The sequence below is a fragment of the Nipponia nippon genome, unplaced genomic scaffold (genome assembly GCF_047370975.1).
Source record: "Nipponia nippon isolate SJK-2023a ecotype South Korea unplaced genomic scaffold, ASM4737097v1 scaffold_5, whole genome shotgun sequence".
In the NCBI taxonomy this organism is placed as follows: Eukaryota; Metazoa; Chordata; class Aves; order Pelecaniformes; family Threskiornithidae; genus Nipponia; species Nipponia nippon.
The window spans coordinates 55,137,056-55,157,805 of NW_028262369.1; the positions used below are offsets into that span (position 1 = coordinate 55,137,056).

General features: G+C 37.9%; 1 long non-coding RNA gene across 1 annotated transcript; it reads left to right on the top strand.

Annotated features, from left to right (window-relative positions):
• Positions 1 to 4,410: 4,410 nt before the first annotated feature.
• Positions 4,411 to 13,043, top strand: LOC148052215 (uncharacterized). Its single transcript, XR_015699350.1, has 4 exons — positions 4,411 to 4,796; positions 6,240 to 6,432; positions 12,484 to 12,595; positions 12,825 to 13,043. It is a non-coding gene; the product is annotated as an uncharacterized LOC148052215 (long non-coding RNA).
• The last annotated feature ends 7,707 nt before the right edge of the window (positions 13,044 to 20,750 follow it).

Consider the following 20,750-nt stretch of genomic DNA (forward strand, 5'->3'; position numbering starts at 1 on the left):
TATTTTTTAGACCGAACTGAAATATTTTATTTTACTTATTTTTGATCTCACTGAACTGAAATAGTAGCTTACCAATGAGGTACAATTATATAGAAATTTCTCTCTTAGTTATTTTTTGGTTTTCAGCTAGAATTTTTCAAGGACATATCTCTTACAAACAATGCATGCTATGTTGTGCATTCTAACAGCAAATCCATTGCAAGGATTACATTGTAAGTTACAAGCCCTTGGTAAAAAAACAGGGTACTCTAGATGCAGGGCAAAAAACAGGCATCAAAGCTACTATTCTCTGTAAAGTATAATAAAAACCAAAGAAAAAGAATGAATCCAAAATGAAAACTTTTAAAAAAATCTTAAAGACAAAAATATGAGGAAGAAACATATTTCTGTATCTCTCTTCATTCTTATTGCTCTTTCATAGAAAATTTGAATATTTCTACTTAATATTCCTACTGTTTTTTTCTTATAAAAAGGCAAATGGGAACAATAAAAATAATTATGTTTTTTTATGTAATTTTCTGCTGAATCAAACCTCTTGTTAGCATCTGCACATCTTTTGCGTATGTTTACTTGCCTAGATGAAGTTACTGAAAACCATAAAATTTAAACAGACTTTTAAGTATATAACTTCACTTTTTCCAATGCAACAGCTGAAATAATTTGTATCTGCATTAATTTCTCATTCAGACACTTGTTTTCAGGTGATATAAAAAAGTCTAACCTTCTTTTTATTTTTAATAATTAAAATAGCGAAAACAAGATTTTCACTCAGTACTAGCGACCACTGGGATTATTATTTTTTTTATTTCTATGACTCTAGTAACACTTCTGCAATGGGAAGAACCCATAGGAATAAAGTTATTAAAAATTCTACTGTAGACTTATCTAATCATCAATTAAACTAAAAATGATTGCAACAAAATTTGTGTTACAGCATAACTTTGAAAGCAAGGAAGCATTCTTGCTGGTAGTCTAGAAGGTCAGGTTTAAGCCTAGGATAAAATCTTCTAGTAACCCACGTTACCACATGGTCTTTGCAATGGTAACACAAACTGAAAATACACTTTTCCTTTTTTCTTTTTTGTTTTTTCCCCCCACAATTCATTATTTCAATACTTTGAAGATTATCTTGTGAAATATCCTAAGACTGTAAAGAGTGTACCTATACCACCATATAAATTAATATTTTCAAGATTTCATTTAGTGTATTACTTCATAAGCAGACAGATAAAAGAATAAAATCATTTGTTGGAGCTACTTTCTCTCCCACTATGGCCTTCTCACTAAAATGTTCTGCATTTATTTCTCAGAATATTTCATGCTGTGGACAAGCAGGAGATTGCAATGATGGCCAAACTATGATTATTCATCCAGTGCTTATAAGTACTCATTTTTCTAAATAAACTCACTATTCAAAACACTCACCTCTACATTTTCTGATTCTCTCACTTTTCATAAAATTCCAATACCAAACATTACAGTTACATGTAATTTCATTTAAAATTTAAATAAGATATTTTAATCAGCATTTACTGTGATGAATATAGAAGTTCGCTTTGATATCTGCTGAATAAAAAGAAAACACCACTACTTAAGCATTCTTCACCACTTTCACATGGTTATGTTTTTCAGTGCAGTCTCTGCAGTTTCTTAAGTTACTGGGATAATATATGTGTTATTAAGCTCTGATCTTCTATGTTCAGCAAAATAATGTAAGAAAATATACAAATTTTATTTGAAGACAAATAACAGGGAGAGATCTTCTGGTCTACTGATATTAGAATTAAGTATCTTTCTTCGGTAACGTATACTATATGTCAGAGAAAAGGATTAATGATATGGCCACAGAAATTTACAAGAGGGGAAAAAAAAATGCCAAAAGGCACAAGTTAATTCTATGGACAGCTTCACATTTCAAATTAATATCCTCTAAACAGAATTTCCTGTGAAGCCAGTGAATGAATAAAACAATTTTGGGGAAGGAGAATGTGGTGACTCACTAGCATAAGTAGTTAACTGTTGAGGATACTTACGCAGTGGGTTATACAATTAAAAAACCAAAATGTAAGTGTTGATGCAACACAAAAGCTAAATTACCAAGAAATAGGAACATAATGATTTTTGCCATAAAGCTGGTAATAGCGCTTAATTGATAAATACTATAAAACGCACATATATGCAGAGACTAAATTAATGGCAAAGAACTGGGTCAGGACGATCCACTCAGCTGAAGTTTATTAGTATTTATTCTCAGCAAAACCAAAGAGGATTATCTTTTTTTCACAGGGAGGTCAGTAATGAAATTACTTTCCCCAGTGGCAACTACTGTGAGCAATATCAATAACCAAGCATTGTGTATCCAATATAAGTTTTTATGTTGCCCAGTGGTACCTGTGAGAGATAAGGTGACTCATCCTTCTTGCTCGGCAATGAGACTATAGCAAGTTGAGCTTCCTCAAGGTATCATATAAATTTATAAAAGATGCACTTATGAAGTACCTTGGCTGGTTAGTGAATTATCAAAATGGCAGTTCACTTCACTTACTATTATGGTACGTATATGTAGGGTCTGGTAGATATCCAGTTGATCTGGATTCAGTTTCTGAAAAGAGGGACTTTGTATGAAGCTTGGCCAGATGAAGTAACCTTGCTGGTCCTTGGAGCTGGCTCTGCAGTCTGGGTCTGTCCACACTGAGTGTCCTCCTTGGACAGTGACTAATTGGTGTAAACTAAGTTAACAATTATAACCAGAAAAATAAATTAGGATTTTTGATTGTTTGTTTTCTTACCCTCCCCATAGAACAACTTTAATCAGTTCATACAAGACTATGACATGAACCCCATATCTGCCAGACTTGCAAAGTCTATCTGCCCATCTGTAGCTTTCTTTAAGGTTAATTCCCTCCAAGACACAGAAGAACCTGGAATTTAAAAAATCAGATTGTGGCAGAACAAAAATAAGAATCATCATTTAGATGAAAACAGAGAAACCCAGAGGTGCTGATGAAAAGAAAGTAAAAAAAGGTTTATAAATAAACCTTTTGCTCGATGCATCTCTGTAGGAAGGTTCTGATTCCCAGGCACACCCCCAAACCAGGATTCTTCCTGGGGCTTTCTGAGTTGTGTTAAATTTCACCTCGCTCTTTCCAGCACCAGAAAAGTCTGTTTTTCTTATTTCTCCCTGTGTCTGCTGCAGTCATTCTCTCTGCATAACTCCTCCATGACAGCTGCCCCAGTCCTGCAAGTTTTGGGGAAGAGCAGGAAAGGAGCAGCTCTCCCCCTTCCTCCAGTGACTTCCACTTGTCCCAAAGCAGCTGACAGAAGATCAAAAAGGGGATCCTTCCCTCCCTTTGCCAGGTCAAGCCATCTTCAAAGAAATATCACATACAGCATGCAATACAATGTGAACATGCAAAACACATTGCTTCCTTCACAAATTGCTACAAGCCCAAATATATTTTTTTAATTTGAGTATGTAATTAATGCAAATTTAGTGCTGTAATAAAAAATTTTTGAAATCAGATCACATATCAGAACACATCAACAAATAAATATTTCCAGTAGGAACTAAATTTTTTTCCAGCCTTAACTTTTTATCAGAGTTTCCTATCAAAACAGTTCAAACTATAGCTATGTAACCACACTTTATTGGAGATGCCACTTACATAGGTGAGGGCAATCTTATTTTCAGGGATGGCAGTTTCTATAAAGGTTTTAAATGCTTTTCTCTAAAACCATATCCACTGGGGAAAAAAAAAAATATAAAAAGAAATTAACTTGTATACAAAGCAAAAGGATGTTTTTCTGAATAACTGATTATAGGAAACAATAGGATATTGGGGGGTTTACAGCTGAAGCTGATGTCTCAAACTTAGCCAGTGAAAGAAGCAGATGAAAAAATATATCATTTATCTTGTATAACAATCTCCATTTCTTTGCAGTTTACATTTCTGTCCTGGTTTCAGCTGAGATAGAGTTAATTTTCTTCTTAGTAGCTGTTATAGTGCTGTGTTTTGGATTTAGGATGCCAATAGTGTTGATACACTGATGTTTTGGTTCTTGCTAAGTAGTGCTAAGCTGTTGCTAAATAGTTGCTAAGTAGTGATTACACTGGTCAAGGACTTTTCAGCTTCCCCTGCTCTGCTGGGTGCACGGGGGGGCTGGGAGGGAGCACTGCCGGGGGGGGGGGGGCGGAGGATGCCGACCCAGACTGGCCCAAGCATTATTCCATACCATATGACGTCATGCTCAGTATATAATCTGGGGGAAGAAGAAGGAAGGGGGACGAGGACGAGGACGACGACGACAACAACAACAACAACAACAACAACAACATTGGGCATGATGGCGTTTGTCTTCCCAAGTAACTGTTATGCGTGATGGAGCCCTGCTTTCCTGGAGACGGTTGAACACCTGCCTGCCGATGGGAAGGAGTGAATGAATTCTTTGCTTTGCTTTGCTTTGTTTGCTTGCGCAGCTTTTGCTTTACCTATTTAACTGTTCTATTTTATTTTGCTTCAATTATTAAACTGTTCTTATCTCAACCCACGAGTTTTCTCCCTTTTACCCTTCCGATTCTCTCCCCCATCTCACCAAGGGGGGAGTGAGCGAGCTGCTGCGTGGTGCTTAGTTGCTAGCTGGGGTTAAACCACGACAATTTCTCACTGTCCTTTTCAAATATATTGCAAAAGGTGATGGTTCCATGTTTTTAACTGACTTCTTTCTGTCAAAAGAAGGTATAGAAGTTTGTGCCATGATATAACATGTGAGATCTTGCTGTACCCCATCAGTACCCGGTATGTGAGTTTCTACACTATTCGTACTTTTTAAATTACTAATACAGACTTATTTCTTTGGCAAAGGTGTGTGTACAGAGAAAAGACTTGAACAGAATTATTTGTATGTCAATATTATTCTTTCAAATATCCAGAATTCATAAAGATTCTTAAAAATAGGCATGGCATTTACCCCCCAAAACAAAATACCAGAAGAAAGGTAATTAAAAAAGACCAAGTTGCATGAAGATTTCATATAGGTTATTCTTTGACCAAGTTTAGTAGAAGCAAAAAATACACTTCTAAACATACTGAAAATTGTTGAACTGTTTTCAAGTATATAAAATCAGTGATTTGCTTAAGTTAAAAAGTAAAAAAAAATTATGGTTTCTCTTGCCATTTCAATTCCAGCTTTGAAAGACTGTAATTTTACATAGCTCAGCATTAACCGTAATTCCTTTTTTTCTAAACCTGCCACGTGAATTTTGTTTTACACCTTGCATTTTATTTTAATCACTTGCCCTTTGCTCTTCTTTCTTTCCCCAGACATATTCAATTGATTTCATAATTGTATATGTCAGAGACAGAGGAAAAAGAATAGCTTAATGTTGTTTACAAACTTGGCACCAGATAAGGCAAAGTAATTTATCCTGTCTCTTTGCAAGAGTTACAGAGATAACCAAAGTCCTGTTTCTACAATTTTATCTGAGAAGTTGAAGCCTTTGAATCTATGCAAAGTCTTGATGTTTTTAAAATCACTTTTCATGGGTCTTGGGCACATTGTTATGAACAATTCAAAATATCCTTCCTGATAGCTGATCTGCACACCCCAGAAGTGATTACTTCCACAGTTCCTACTCAGGCCTCCTAAAAATACAAGTTGTTGGGTTTTGTTTAAGGTAGAAAAGGGTTTTAGAAAAAAACACATAACTTTTTCAGTGAGGGAAAATCCAGTGCAATCCATGGTAGATAGTTCCAACATGAATTATCTGCAGCACTAAGAATATGAATGAATATGTTACATTATGCTACATATATTATATTTTTTTTTTAATTCAGGAGCTTCCTATTACACTCACACATACTGTCCCAGTTGTTCCTGTAGACAATGATCCTGTCACCCCACCCTTTGGTCATAGGAACAGATTCCTTATTCCCAATCCCACATGAACATTCTTGTGGACTACCTCCAGACATTTTTTTTTCCCCAAAAAAAATCTGCTTTGCTTTTGTCCCAAGACTGAGTTCTTCTGAAACTGTTGCTACATTAGTATTTCGTCATGCAACGTAACGAATAGAGCTCCAAGTTTTAGCTCTACAAAGGGTCTTCATATGAACTTAATAAAGAGTTTGAGGCTGTGTGTTATTCTGTTCTGTCTATGCAGACACACATTTCCTGAGCAGATCTTTTGAGCAACTGAAGTTTTTTGTTTGGGGTTTATGTTGGGTTTTTTTCTTATGTAGGATATGTAAGTCTCTCATGCTGGTAGAAATGAAAACCTGTCTATAAACCGAGGGATTTGGTGCTGTGCAGAAGATGATGGGTGATGTGATCTCAAGCGAGGCATCTGATGGGGACACCTAGAAGGGAAAGCAAGCTCTGTAAGAGAAGCTCTGTGAAGCATCAGGTGCTCAGACTACAGCCTAAGCGGTCAGGGTAAGTCTCGAGTCACTGCTATCAACAGGGTAGCGTCTTTCTACTGTCATCTTCTTTCATCCTCTTGTTTTCTAACATTGTACCAGCTATGTTAGACAATTTTATTAATTTGAACTGCAGAATATTATCCATCGCAAATATACAGATACATTTATACATGTATGCATAAAAGGGCAGCTTTCTGAAATTTTGGTAAAATCATTTTTTTTCAGTGAACGAGCTAAAGCCAGGCCAAAGACTGAGTGAGACCATGTAGCTGGGAGCAGGGCAAGGGGAGACCTCAGAGAAAGGGGAGTGAGGAAGGGTGCTGTTGGGCTAGTGCAGTTTCAGGTGAACCTGAAACATTGGTTAAAGGATGCTTATATGGATTTCTGAGTAAAATAAACAAATGTGTAATCTTGTTCATTTTTTTAAATAAAATCTTTTTTTCTCATACTATGTTTAGTCCTGCTTTTGAGATTAAATATGACTTTATTTTAAGCTGATCACAAACCTCAGAAAGGGAAAAGAAAACACACACACCTACCTGATATATAAGGTAGATATATATATATCTACCTGATATATAAGGTAGATATATATATATCTACCTGATATATAAGGAAAGATTAGCTCCAGAAGGTAGTATAGGTTTGTTATAGCTATAGGTTGTTTATAACAACAGGATTTAACACAGCAACATCAGGATAGACATCCAAACTTCCCAAAGACTTGCTGACATCATGCTCATGACATCATGCACCTGTCAGATATGCTTCTACCCACAATTTCATTTTATGGTTTGGAGGGAGAGCAAATCTGTTTTTATGTAACTAACTCACTCAGATGTGTCCATGAATTAGGGGTATAAGGAAGCAAGACATAAGGAGGGAAATTACAGAGGTGGTCAGAACCTACAGAAGTTAAAACAGAACACATTTCACAAAAAGGAACAAAACTGCCAAGGTCTGGCAAACTCTACATTGCTAACAGAGAATCAGAATAAATGGTTCAATAATCCAAGGTGAAGAATGCAGACTACTCAAAGTTAGCACTGCAGGTGAGAGGAGAGGAGAGAGAAGTCTTCTCTGTCTCCAGGACTTTCTGACAGTGCAGTAACCAAAGCTTCTTTTCAGGAAAGTGTCTGTATGTACAATTAACAGTACATATACTCTAAATGGAGAAGGGATATATTGTACTAATAGCTCATTCAACACATAGCGGTCCTACTGCAACTCATTTGTTAGTTGTTTACTGAGCTATTGGATGTTTACAGTATGTGTATTGGTGCCAATATTCCATTAATATCATTAAGTTCATTACAGAGCAAAAGGAATTAATTCTGAAAGGTTATGATAAATCTTATACCCTATATATCAAATACATTTCTACCTGTCTGTTGAATGGAACAACAGTATCTTTTAAAGACATTACAAGCTTTTAATTTATAGGTATGCTGTCTTTATAAATGTGTAATGAAATAGCTACATTTAAATACATGTGCATATTTCTTTTTCCAGAATATCCCTGAATTCGCATCTTTTCATTCTTTTCTTTTCTTTTTTTAAGAAAGAAATTTGTTTAATTAGAAAACATTAATCAGCAGTAAAAGAATAGCAGTAAGTTCTTTTTTTTTAGCATGGTGTGCTGCCAGTTACAATTTGCAAACACATGAAATTTTTTATTATAACTTACAATGAATAGTTTCTGTATTAATAATGCAATTACATCTCATTAAAACATTAAGAAAAAAATTAAGCTATTTTTTGAATCATAATTCTGTACTATCATTAACAGTGTTAGTCTGGATTTACGCTTTTGAAGGGAAAATTCCATTAGGATTTTATTGCAGTGTTGAATACATAAAGAAAAAAAAAAAAGCAAATTCAAATCATATTAACACTGATTTATCTAGTTCTCAATGTAACCTGACTTTATTTTATTTAATATTATTAATTTTAGGATGTGTGACTGAATACCAACCAAACAAGTAATGAGACTTAACATTTAGAGTGTCACAGCTAATTAAAAAAAAAAAAATCCTATGACTTGACTTTCTGTAAATATGATTTCCTTCTTAGTGCTCCAATAAAAGATCATTGAAGGCCATGGGAAATTTTTCCACAGTTTCTTAAGCACAGGCTCAGGTTCTGCTGCTGTGATTGATGAATCAAATAGTCCATTACCTATAAGACTGCTAAATGCTTGTACCCCCATATCTCTAGCAATGAACAGCAAAATTCCAGTTTCATCACAATAAGTCTTCCAGTAATATTTATTCACCAGCAAGAACACTGTCAGTTATGCTTATAAAATAATAAAGTCTATGATGAGAGTTTGTACAAAACTCCTCGGTGAAATCCTGGCTGTCAATGACATTATTCAGAAAAAAATCTAAGAAACAGTCAGGATGCTTTATGGAATACAATAGCTGAAACAGCAGGAGCCTCTACAAAATATATGGCTGCCTGACAATGCATGAATCTTACCTAAACCTTTTCCATGAAGACTGATAGACAGATGCAAGATCTGGTCCCCTGATTGCTGAAGGAATATGGATCTGCACATCTGAAAGAAAGAGCAGGCACCCTGTTGCAAGTACAAGAGGAAGCAAATGAGCTCCATCACTGGCATAAAAATAAATAAAAGCCAAAGTAAAGGAAATTTTTTTTTAGTAAAACACTCCTGAAAAAGAGACTTTTGGCAAAGGGAATTTGATGAAACAGGATCCTGAACATTCTTTGTAAAACAGTTTCTCAGTTTTGGAGGTCAAGTCAATGCAAAATTCAGTAGTGAGGCCTAAGACTTGCATGAATTCCACAGTATGAAGAGGTATGGAGACACTCCCAGACCCAAACAGTTTGCAGTCTAAATAGACAAGAGAGTAGTGAATGGATCTAAGAGACAAAAAACACAGGAGGATGAAACTGATCAGTGACAGTATTAAGAATAAAACCTAGCTCTTGTGTGCTTTTCTTCAGCATTTTCTCTGCTTAGCCGCAAAGCTTTCTCTTTCAAATGACTATATTTTTTCCAAGAAAATTAAGTCAGAAGACATGTATAAAATATTTTAGGGAAGAAATCCCTGACGAGTTCAAGATGTAATACATTTCCTTGTAATTTTGCCCTTATTAAGAGATTTGCTACTGTTAATAGGAAATACTTTGTTTGTCCAAAGCATACACATTTTCCAACTAAATAGATTATCTAATCCCTAGTAGTATAATAAAATAACAGCAATTAAAACCAGGCTATATTCACAGTGTAATGCCATTGCCAATGCCAGATCCTCTGCTAATCCCCTTAGGAAAAATCTGTATCACTTATTGCTCAATCTGTCAAACAGAATGCTCAAAGATTAGAAGTAGTTTTCATCATCTATGTTTCCCCTGAACTGTATTAGATAATACCTTTTAACCAAAACTGGTATTTTTAGCTTACTAGAAGTGACAACTGGGATTCCAATATAGTAATACCTGGCAGTGTATTTGTGATATAGGCTATAGTATATTGTAGTTGATTCTGCTTTGTGGTTGCTGATTTACACATATTTAAAGAAATCTGAATATTCAATATGAATCACAAAACACTTTTACCTCAGTCCTCCAAAATTTTGCTAAAGCCATACATACTACTGTCAATCACTTCTGTTCTGAGCCTGCAAATATTTTCACATCTCCTTAATGCTTTCTTAGCAATTTCACAGTAATATGCAAAATCATGCGTGTAGGAGCGATCAACATGAGCATATCTTTCCTGATCATCAAAATACTCAATTATATTTTTTTAAATATTTGGGAAACTCCTGAGATAATTGAATTGTTTTATAATCAGATAATTACAATATTTATATTCGTAGTTCCTGAATTATTCTGGGAAACTTGGAATGACCAATTGACATACGGTCTTTAAGGCCTTTGTTACAAACCTTAGCAAGTAACTAACAGCATATTTTCCTTGAGAATGCAGTTGTTCAAAAAGTTCTTTCAAGGTAATTAAATTGATAAGTCTCTGTATTGTCCCAGATCCATGCCTTCTTCTGTTTTTAGCTTGTTGATGTGCCTATGCCCCCTGCAATTTCAGTGAGAGCTGGTAGAAAGTGAAATCAAAAAAACTGTATCTCTGAAGCATCTGCTTCCCCTGACTATAGACCTACATGCAAGTGCATACACATATACATATGCCATATGTAGAAAAATGTCAGCTAGCACTACTCCTCAGGTTTTTTGCAAGATAAATTTTGGTTCTACCTGAAAAGACAAAGTACAGCCAATCCTTTTAGGGTCTGCCAGGAAGCATGTCTTAGTTCATATGCCCTACTATCCTTATTCCTGTTGCCCCTAGAATACCTTGATCTTTACAACAAATTACAGTCATCTGGGGATTCTGCAAATCAGTTACCTCCAGATCTTCATTTTCACATTAGTGGCCTGTGTCACTAGTATGGAAAGGGAATTTCACTCCCTTCAGCAACACAAGTTTGGTTATGCTTGCATTTTACAAAATAATTCCTTCCTAAAAAATAAAAATATTTTCCTAAAGAAATATTCTAAAGAAAAATGGACAGTATATCTTAAAAAAGATAACGTCTACATAGCTCATAGTAGCAACTAAAAAATGGTTAAGATAGTAGCTAAAGTCCAATTCTTTAGGATAGTGTAGCATATGCTGCAGTTCCAGTGATTTCAATATAAAGTATGCTGAAATGCACTACAGAATTATTACTTAGTGAAGCATATTTATTTATAATTGCTGTATAGTTGCCTACACTTGAAATAGTAAAATATTTGAAGATCTTGCAGAACTCTTTGCTCCAGTGCTTAAAACATTTTGATCATGATTTTTCATCTACTCTCTTATTTTTTAACACATAAAACTATTTCTTATAGCATTTAAAGTTTGTATTCACCTTTATCCCTTCCAACATCTAGGGTTTGAGTAAAACACTTATTTAGCATATGTGAACTAAATGTCAGAAGCTGATTATCTGAAGCACCAGAAAAATAGAGGTCAAAATGTGCAACTGTTAATTCAGAATAAATTCACTGGTCACTGGAAAGAAAGGAACTATGATATTTTTCTTCTCAAACAGTTTTGTCCTTCTTTTTGTTTATTCAAACCAACCCAACATCAAGGATTCTCAACACCAACTGACATTTCATATCTTTAACTTAATTCAGCTTTACTGCTTCCCCATCCATTCTTCTCTGACAGGGAAAATACACAACTTGCCGTTATAAATACTTGATGATGACCCTGCCTCCCATACCCTTCATTCTAATCATAGCTATGCTACTTACCATTCATGTCAGTTTAGATATATAGAAGAACCATAAAAGTAAAACCTTCTCTCCCTGCTCTCTTTGAATTATTTTTCAGAGGGCCATAAAAACAAAACTGAAATGAATTCATGTGGAATTTCAAAGCACTAACAATTGCTTTTTCCCTTCCCATAGGGGAGAGTGAGGTAAGTGCAATGATGTCTTCGAATTTCTGATTGAAAAATAAGCAGCTTCCATATCCACCTTGTAAATTTATTTAACACTACAATTTCACTAGCCTACAGAGGTGCACATATATCTTAGTTTTCTGTTCCCGTATGCTCTTCAAACAAACAAAATAAGTAGGAAAGGGCGATGTTTTTCTCTGCACTGCTTTGGAAGGCAGCTGAGGAAACTGTTGCTGAAGAGGTACAACTGCGAGGACACTTTGTGGTAACTGCAGCAGACCAGAGTGAAGTCACTCCACTCACCCTCTAAATAAAGCTCAAAAATCCTACAGCAGCTAGAAGAAAGGATGAATTAGCACATCATGAGGGACCATACCACAGGGACTAAAGTACTCCCTGATATCAAAGCAGGAGTTCAGTGAGCAAGGAGAAAGGAAAGTAATATGTACTTAATAGAAAAAAAGGTTTCCCAACCCTGTCCATTGGTTAGTAGATTGAACTACCAAAATTGCTAGAGGTGAACGGCCTTTTAAATCATTTATGAAGGATAAATTGCTGAAGGTTTTTCATAAGTTGGATATGTTATGCTTGTTCTTAATTCTGTTTCCTTGTTTCATACACAGACCTGTGCTTACAAGTGGGAAATTGACTGCTGCACCTTTGTTGTACTCGATAGAGTCATCCCAACAGTTCTTTGGGTCTCTTTTTTTTCTTAAAGGACTGCATAACCACCAGGTACGAACCCTCTCTGGCTTTTCCCCAGGCAATTTTTGAGATGGGTACCAACTCTTTTGCATGTCTTCTTCCAGGCCTGGTGTTCTCTCAAAATAAGCAGATGGTAAAGCTGCAGACAAAGACAGCTAAGGGTGACATTGTAGTGGGTGTTTGCTATAGGCTGCCTGACTAGGAAGAACAAGCAGATGAGGCCCTTTACAGACAGATAAGAGTGACCTCATGTTTGCAGGCCCTGGTCCTCATGGGGGACATCCTCCACCCTGATATCTGCTGGAGGGACAACACAGCCAGACATAAGCAATCCAGGAGGTTCCTGAAGAGCATGGAAGACAATTTCCTGGCCCAAGTGACAGAAGAGCCAACAAGTAGAGGTGCTCAGCAAGACCTCATACTCACTGACAAGGAGGAGCTTGTTGCGGATATGAAGGTCAAAGGCAGCCTTGGCTGAAATGCCCAGAAGATGGAGTTCAGGATCCTGAGGGGAGGGACAAAAACAAAAAGGAAGATTACAGCCCTGGACTTCAGGAGAGTAGACTTCAGCACAATATTCAATTTTTTTAGGACTAAGTACCTTCAAAATCAGCATGCTCATAATATGAGCAAAGAATTTAGCTCTGGGTAATGATATCTTAGGGTTAAGGAGCTTTTTTAAATTATCGATTGGAGGAAATATTTCTAGTCAGTGTTCTAGTAAATATTTACATGCTTTTAGCATGTAATTTGACTTTCTCAGTCATTTACTATTACAGTTAAAATATATTTCCTTGGGCTATTTTAGTACAATAGATCTGATTTATTCTCTGACTTCTCCAACAATATGGATCCTGTCCACCCTTCCCTGTGGTGTTTCCTACTATAGTTCTTGCTGAAGTGAAAACTGTGACTCTATCACTCAGTAAGTTCTGCCAAAACTTCCTCCCTGCGGGAGGGATGCAAACCCAAGGACACAAAGCCCTGTTCTGGTACAGCGCGGTACTTAACCTTGACTCAGGCCTCTGAGAACATTGCTGAGTTGTGAGCAAGAGCTATGAAAAGTCTGCAGGAAAATGAGAGAGGTGAAATTACAGAAAGAGGTCGTACAGCTGAGATAGGGAACGCTAGCAGCTCAAGGATTCAAGAAGAAAATCGCCAACATGAGAAGGTATTAAATGCTTATGGGGAAAAAATAGGGAGGCTAGTGGGGGATAGGAGCTGTCAGATTCTCAGCTCAAGTCCTCGGGGCTGCCCATGTCAATGGAGCTGGTGGAGCATGGCAGCTCAGCAACACCAAGGACCCATTCAGGTGTTGCAGAGCTGCAATCTGTCCCCTCCTGATCGATGCCTGCCTGGCCAGAAAAGAGTCTCTGAGTCCTTGTTCTGAGCAGTGAGCATGCTCAGCCTAATAGCTCCTTAAATCCTGACTATCTTTTGTGTCACACATATCCTGCTTCCAGAGTTTCTGTGTACCTGGCTCATGGTGCCTGAACAAGCTAACCCAAAAAAAGGGTGTTAACAAATGGCAGTCTTTTATATATATATCAGCCGAAATTAGCTAAGAAGTAGTGAATAGCTTGAAGACAAAGGCTGTTTGGATTAGAGGCTGGATAACATTAGACTATTTCTGTCACCTGAAATTGATTTATACATTGGGTCAAGAACATGTAGATGGAATGTCTCTTAATTGAGATCTTTCTATCAACTTGTTTCAGCTGCCAGCTCCAGCAAAAATATGAAAATTTTTCCTCCAAAATAAAACATGTTGAGAACATAATAAAAAGTCTGTCATAATGGCAAAACGAGTATGTGGTTATTCTCAGTCTTTAACAGGAAAAGGTTCTTTAAGCAGTCCTACAAATTGTGTTGCTTTTTACCAAATAGCTCCTCAACAGAATTACCATTCTGGTCTGTGACATGCTCTGTACGCAAGTAGAGGCAGAATAAAAACACAGTTTTCAGCTGCTTTTGCAGCTCGTGTTCTAAATTCATTCCTCAGACCTGGACCACACCATTCATGGGAGTCTAGAAGTCTATGTTTATATTTGCAGGTGAAGATAGCCTTGTGATTGCTCTTCAGAGAGGACTTGCTGACTGTGAAGGCAAATACCTTGCAGAAGCAGTCATCCCAGATCTCCTGTGTCTAAGCATACCTAAAAGGTAGTGACTATCAGGTGTCTGGAGACATCTAATTTTCCAGGGATACTGGGACTGTCTGTAGGCCTATCATGAAACTCTTAGGGCTAGAGGTAAACAGCTAAGCTGCTGATTGGGTCCCAGCCCACAGCTGAGCTAACCAGACAGGATGTGGGAAACTACTGGGTAGGGCATGGGAAACTGCTGAACGTGACAAAGAAGTGTGACAAGGCAACAAAAATGTCCAACAGAGCTGTTAGAGGTGATTGGATTTTCACAGCCACATAAAGGTCAGTTATGTGAGACAATGGCCAAGCTTCATAGATAACTGGAAGGGAGCAACTGAGGGCGTTTGGGCAAGTGCAGTCTTGCAAGGCCAACAGCACCTAGAGGACTGCATCAGTAACACCAGGTAAGGCCATGACTATCTTAGCATTGGTACCAGAAATGCCAAATTTCTCTGCAGACCTAGCAAAACAGGGAACAAAGGAGAAAAAGTAGTTAGGGGATGGGAAAGGGGAGGTAAAAAGGTACAATCTATTCCATTTCTATTAGCTTATCCCAAAAGCTTTTCATAACATGCTATCTGTTCTTTCTGGAGTATCAGGAGGAAGAAGTGGAAAATGTTTTGACTGCTGCTGGATAGTGAAAAGCAGGACAGGAGAGAGAAATGTCCTTGTGTTTCCTACCCTTTCTTTGTGATTGACTGGGAGGTTCAGGAAAAGGAATATGTGTGAGAATGGGTTAACTAAAGTAATGAATACACTAGACAGGATAAAAAGCTTCTCACATCTCTGTCAACAAGCTGAAAAACATGCACTTTGCTTAAAGTGCCCACAGAAGCCAGTGTATTGCATATACAGCTTTCAAGAACATTACTGCTGGAAAACCTCAGTGTTTACTGTGATATCTGCCTATTCATGCTGCTGCTTGACAAACTGCTAATCTGCAAGCAACAGAGTTACAGGGCAAGCAATATGCCAACCCCAATGTTTTCATGGCTTTTTTGAAAGGTTTACAGTTTGGCAGGTATAGAAAACGTGGTACAGCATAATGATTAATTTTAAGAGAACTGAATAAAGACTATAAAAATAGTAGTATTTCATGATGCTCTCCTGCTTTCCTAAGAAGAGGCATGTCAATTATAAAATGGGAGGCAGGGAGATCGGATTGAATGCCTTTGAAAGGAAAAAGCATTGAGAAAAAATCTTTCTGAATCTGAGGGCTCTAAAAATAGTTCAGACAAATGGCACCTTTCTTATGTTTCTCAGAAATTAATATTTTGCCCCTTTGCACTCATGCATGACTCATGGAAGGCCTCTTTACACAAGTGTGTGCACACCTTGTCATGCTGGCTGCTGAAGACAGATGCACCATAGCACACATTTCAGAAAAAGTCAGCTCATAACTGGTTCTGGTTCAAGTCCACACAGCATTTTGTCTACACTTGCCAGGCATATGTCATCTCTTTACACTGCTACAGGAGATGCTCTGTTCAGACCCTGTCCTCATTAGTGATGAAAAATTGCTGAATGATACCTCAGCAAAGACCCTGTGCAAAGCTGAGCAGAAATACGCCTCGGGAAAAGCCAGCTGAGCAAACTCAGTGTGGAAGAAGAAATGGGATCAGATGTTTTTATCTAAATTCTGAAATTCCCCAAGGCATTTAGGTAATTTTCATGAAGTACTTCACCTTCACTGGTGAGCGTGTCACAGGCAATAAAGACCTCTTATTGCTCTTAGCGCTTCTTTATTCTTCATTCCTATGTACAATCCAGATGTACTCCCAGGGCTGTTGCTCATATCTGCATGGTCTCCTTTGCTGAATATGGCATGAAGGACTCCAGATTCTGTTCTTCTCCTTAGGAAGCAAGTGAATGCATGCCACTGATTAGAGAAAAGGAAAAGATTTCAGGACCCCTTGTTCTTGCTATTTTGTGGGCAGGTTCATAACACATAGAATGAGATATCTAAGTTTTTCTGTTCTTTTTATTTTTTTTTCTGTTTTTATCTTTTTTTCTGCTGCTACAGCACTGGTTTGGTGATGAATATTTAAAATTCTTTTTTTATTCTTTATTGGAAAACTTTAAGATCTGTTTAAAACCCATGCTTTTAACTAATCTAACCAAACTAGCATATTCCTTGTTGTCACGTCCCACCTGGGGAGGATGGGGGAGGAGTGACTAAGATTTGCAAATCCTCTCGCTGTGGATTAAGGTGGGCCAACACTCAAGGTCCGTACACAAACACCAGCTTTAATAGAAAGCTTCTAGAGAGACAAATATTGAGTACAAATATTCGATACCCGCCAGCCCTCTCACGGTTTTATCTACCCCAGCTATGCAGCTTTATGGAAAGTCAAGGTAGACCATGCAGTAGTTGACTACAATTTAACAACTTTAACAACTTAATCACCTTAGGAAAAGTGAAAGAGAGAGAGACAGAGAGGGGAAAAGAGAATCACCAGTCCTGGATTCAGCATTGGTCCTGCCAAGAGGGGTATTCGGTGAGGAAAAAGGAGAAGAGTGAGGAGAAGTGAACGTTCTTATAGAGATGTTGATTCTGCACAGGGTGTTCGGTGATAATTCCACAAATCAAGCACGTACACCGTCATACAAACTACAGCACATTTATCAGGCTACATGATTAGTATAAACCTGCCTAAATTTACACTTATTGATTAGTGATTAACATTTCATACACTATTGGTTTACAGTATTTAAATTAGCCTTGCTTGCTATATAAATTAGCACGCATGCTCCTTTCGGGGCGGGGGGGGGCAAGTCTTTTCGGTCCTGAATTGAGTTAGTGATTGCAATCTCCCCTTGCCACATTTACCTTTCACCCAGTTTCTGCAGTTTTATCAAACTTCATGCTTCTCTGGCCACTGTCCAGTCTTTGGTGCCAAGATGTTCCCTTTTATCGGCTTGTTAGCTCTTCTTCAAGGTTAGAGCCATTAGTTTTCCACAGTTCGTTACTTATATGAACACTTTCATATCTTTTAGCTCCCTCCCAAATTCCTTTCCCAAGGCACAAGTGGTTAGTGGTTTTGCTAATTGGAAAATTACATCAGCAACCAGTCAAATTAAGGGGAGCGACCAGTCAAACCAAGAGGACTGTCCCTCAGGACTGTCCCTCAGGACATACCAGGACTGTCCCTCAGGCAGCAGGTGTGGGGGGGAATAAGATCCTTCACAGACCACAGGGAATAGGGCCGAGGCAAGGCCCTCCTGTCTCCACAGGGCTCCCTCCCGCACCCTCACTCCGGGGTACTGTCTGGTCCTGGGTCCTAGCAACCATCGCTCTGCATTGTGGTTTTAGCACCCAGGCTGTTTGAGACATCTTGTTTTGCACTAGCAGTTCTCTACACTTGACAACCAATACATTCCACCAGCATGCTGAGAGGACTCCTGATGTTTTCTGTTAGTGTCTTGTGCGTTCACTGTGTTTGATACTATAATCAAGCAGAAGAAACCTTTAGCTACATACAGATTCTAAGAAACACCACAACTACTTCTTTTCTCAGAGAAAGTGATAATATCTGATCCAAAACGCTAGCTTTTCGTTTACCAGGAGGAAAAGGCATTCATGAGATGCAATTTGGTTCCTCCTTCACCTTTTTCCTTCTAAGCTCCGCTCTCTCCTGTAACATGTTCCCCTAGTTTCCACCTACGAAGGATTACTGATGGTTTGGCTGTGCTGACTGAGAACTCATCATTGCACATCACACCTCATTGCTCATCACACCTCTGCTACAACTCCTTGACTGTCTGGAATGGAGTGGATGAAGGGAAATGGTAGGTATAATTTGTCTTTATTTCAAAATTACTCCAGCAAAGTCCTTCACCGAAGGATGTTATGGGGACTAAGTAGTCCTGAGGTGAAAGGTAAAGGTCTGCAATGGATTAGAAACTACCTAAAACAGGTAGAAAACAAAGAGCAGAAATAAACGGACAATTTTCAGGCTGACAAAAGGTTAACACTGAGGTTGAGTAAGTCTTGGAGAGACTTCAAGGACGACAGTTACTGAACATGTAATTTACCAACAAACTGAAATAAGCGGGAGAGATTCTAATATAGATGGCATTTGGTGAGTAGCCTTTTCCATACAGACTTGGACTTACAGGTCAAGACCTCAATTTCCCTGCTCTCTGCTCCAAGGTTTGTAGGCAACAGACATATCATTTCAAGCTCCCAAGTGATCTATTGTGGTTTGAGCTTTTGGGAATACTTGAGGAAAGAGCAAAGACATAGCAAGTTTCCAGCCTCTTTAGCAGCAAACTTTAAATGAAGTCCAGAGGGATTCTCATCTTTTATTACATAGAATTCATTCAGCTGTACTCACAGTATATGACCCTTAAGTAAGCAAGTCCTCGGAAGCTAATATAAAAGGAGTTCGGAAGAAGCAGAAATGAGGAAAAGTACCTGAAAAAAATAATGTCTTTCAGGAACACACTGGAGAGCATATCAAGAACCAGACTTGTACATGCATTTTCTTAATCCTAAATTACAAACATCAGTATCTCTCTTTCCACAAAAAAAGTTTTTGTTCTTTGTAACATGGAGATAGAAGATTTAATTTATGATGGTGTCTAGTTTAGTCCAATGCGACTACATTTGAGATATGTGCACATTAAAACGTAATTAATGAATATTATTATTTTCCTGTAATGCATTCAGTGACAAGACCATGGATAACAGTCGCATTGCAGAACAGTATGTGCAACTGCTGGAAATCCTGAACAAATGAGTAAGTCTTATAGGTGCATATTTTTCAGAATGAAAACAAGGCACTCTGTTCTGCATTCTTTTCAAGCAGTTTTGGGGTAAAATATTACCTATGAATACATTCGTAGGTACTCTTGGAAAGAAGAATAGACAGAGAATGAAAAAGCTACCAAGATTGTATCATGACACTTGTCTAGAGAAATGTTTTAGCCCCAAGACCGATTCCCATAACAGAAGTCAAAGCACACTCCATCACATGGAAAACTCTGGTTGTCATAGGCTACGTATGGAGTAATGGAGCACCTGAGGAGGATAAGGTCAAATGTACTTTCTGTGAGGCATGCAAGTCTGAGAGAAAAACATGTCAAATTTCAAGGTTAACATATTACATATTTTCTTATTATGGAAAGAAAGAAAACCATAACAGAATCGCAGATCGCATAGCTGATATCTCTCTGTCTCTATGATTTTTGTGGAACAAGGGTCAGTTTTAGAACCTAATTTTTCTCTTACTGAGATGAAGGAGAGCTTTTGTACTTCATTTTAGTGTAAAGTGGTAATGTATTTCATTTTAGTGCAACTGTCAGGATCAACAGGATCAGAGAAACAGCAAGTCAAAACTTGTCTGGAAATCAATGTGTGCAAATCTGACACTGAACAAATTGAACATAAAAAAAAAAAAAAAGAGTTCTCTGGAAAATCATTAGATATCAATGTGGCACTTTTAAAGGGGAAAATATTACCCAGTTGTATTTGTATGGCAAGTGGACACTTGCCTACTTCTAAACGTTTTGAAAATTCAAACCCCAACATTGTTAAAAATTGTTAAAAGTTTTATATGCTATTGTCGTGGTTTAACCCCAGCCGGCAACTAAGCACCACGCAGCTGCTCGCTCACTCCCCCCTTGGTGGGATGGGGGAGAGAATCATGAAGGGTAAAAGGGAGAAAACTCGTGGGTTGAGATAAGAACAGTTTAATAATTGAAGTAAAATAAATTAGAACAGTTAAACAGGCAAAGCAAAAGCTGCGCAAGCAAACAAAGCAAAGCAAAGAATTAATTCACTCCTTCCCATCGGCAGGCAGGTGTTCAGCCATCTCCAGGAAAGCAGGGCTCCATCACGCATAACAGTTACTTGGGAAGACAAACGCCATCACGCCCAATGACCCCCCCCTTCCTTGTTCTTCCCCCAGCTTATATACTGAGCATGACGTCCTATGGTATGGAATAACCCTTGGGCCAGTCTGGGTCAGGCCCCGCCCCGGCGGTGCTCCCTCCCAGTCCCCCCCGTGCACCCGGCAGAGCAGGGGAAGCTGAAA